The 1,822-nt window shown below is 60.5% G+C and overlaps 1 protein-coding gene across 3 annotated transcripts in view; it reads left to right on the top strand.

The window, feature by feature from the left end:
• The first annotated feature begins 1,014 nt into the window (after positions 1–1,014).
• GABRB2 (gamma-aminobutyric acid type A receptor subunit beta2) overlaps positions 1,015–1,822 on the top strand; it is a 270,353-nt gene continuing 269,545 nt past the window's right edge. Inside the window, exon 1 of one of the 3 annotated variants that reach the window (XM_017889046.1) lies at positions 1,015–1,279. The gene's annotated coding sequence lies outside the window, so the exon portion shown is untranslated. Of the gene's footprint in view, positions 1,280–1,560; positions 1,713–1,822 lie in introns of those variants that run through there. The other 2 variants (XM_017889044.1, XM_017889045.1) reach the window with 2 other exon arrangements.

Consider the following 1,822-nt stretch of genomic DNA (forward strand, 5'->3'; position numbering starts at 1 on the left):
TCCAACCTAGAGGAACTGTCGGATTCCCCCTTTCACAGCCCTCCCGCCTCCACACTTCCCCTGGAGTCATCCCCACAAGCTGCCCCCAAATGACCCTCTGACCAATGTGGGGGAGGGGAAAGGTTATCAGAAGGTAAGTGGGTCAAGAGTGCAGCACGGAATCGGACCCTGAGAAGCCCCCAGGGCTACGGGGACCGCAAACCTGTGGAGCTACACCCGCCACCTGCCGCCAACTCTGCTGGCCGGCGACCCCTCCTCTCCGGAGGCAGTGGCCAAGACTAGCTGGTGCGGTCCGCGCGCAACTCCACCCGCAGCCGCCGCGGGCTCCGCGGGCGCCGGGAGCTTGACCCGCCGCAGCAAAGCACTGGCAGCGGGCAAGGTCGCTGACTCAGGAGACTCCGGAATCTCGGCTGGCTAGTTCACTGGTTAGGAACGCTGACTCTGAAATCCAACCCTGGTTTCACCTCATGCCATCTGAGTGACCTTGGGCAATCTCCTTGGCTTCAGTGCGCCGGTTTCTAAATCTATAAAATGGGGACACTGAAGTGATAGTTAAACGCTAGAACTGTTGCCAGAATTAATGAATGCAGCGCTATAGCACGCAGTGGGCACTCACTTAATAGTGACCATGATTGGCAGCAGCATTGAGAGGCTAAGCATTGGGGTCCAGAATAGAGATTTGAGCTCTGGCCTTTCCAGTTCTTCACCCAGGGTGGGGTTGGGGGAGGGGTAGCGGGAGCAACTACTCTACCCGCCTCTTCCCCAGTTCCAAGATAAACTCAGGAGTACCCGGAGAGCCACTAGTTAGGACTCGGGTTCCTTCGGACGGCCCTATGTCCCCAGACTCGTAGCACCTCATGCCGCCCGTGGTTCCTCTCTTTCCCGAGAGCTGAGGGAAGACTTCTTTTGTGAATTGAGTATCTCCCTCCCCCAATTCCCCACCCCAAGCTTGCTGCCTCCTCCGGGTCCCGGCGGCCACGGCGAGGCGGCCTGAGCTTCGGGAGGAAGGGAAGAGCAGCCTCTGGGTGTACGAGTCCCCTGGGCCTGGGGAAGGGAAGAAGAGGACGAGGTGGCGCGGAGACCGCGGGAGAACACAGTGCCTCCGGAGGTGGGGGGGCTCTTCCTCATTTTGCCTGCCTTTTAGGGACCGCTCGTGCTTCTTGTATCCAGAGGTACAGTCCCTGAACCGCTGGGAGTCCCTGTCCCCTGCCCGGGCCGAGGGGCCGGGGGCACCAGCTCCGCACGCGGCCGGAGTGGGCGGCGAGCGCGGGCCCGCGAGGTAAGGAGGGATGGCGGAAGGGGAGTGCGCCTACACGTGTGTGCGCGCGGTGCGCGCAGCGGAAGGGGCGCTGGGTCCCGGCCGGGGCGCGTCCCACCCGGCCACCTGCCCTTCCTGCGCTGTGCCGTGGCCCACGCCCTCCGGTCCCCCGCACCTGCGCTAGGGCGCTCGTCACCCGCATCTCTCACGCCTCCACGTCCCATCTCCCCCTCATCCAAACCCCACCCTGCCCACTAATAATTCCCACTGCAGAATCAGACCGAAACCTGGAGAGACAGCGTTGCCTTTCTGCTCCCCTCGCCCCCCTCCCCTCCTGCTATAAATAACCCCGACTATCAGGTCAGGAACGTCACACGGCGAGAAAACAGGCCCCCGAGGTTTTCTTCTCTGGCAATAGGGGGCAAAGGGTGAGGAGAGGAGAAAGAAATCGCTCGTGAGTAGTGAAGAAAAGCTTGCTCTTTGACTACTAGAAGAGACCAGCCATTATTTTATTCTTCTTTTCTCTCCCTTTCTTCCTTTTTTTATTTTCCGTGCCTTTCTTAT

Source organism: Rhinopithecus bieti, unplaced genomic scaffold (assembly GCF_001698545.2).
Source record: "Rhinopithecus bieti isolate Rb0 unplaced genomic scaffold, ASM169854v2 scaffold_15850, whole genome shotgun sequence".
Lineage (NCBI taxonomy): Eukaryota > Metazoa > Chordata > Mammalia > Primates > Cercopithecidae > Rhinopithecus > Rhinopithecus bieti.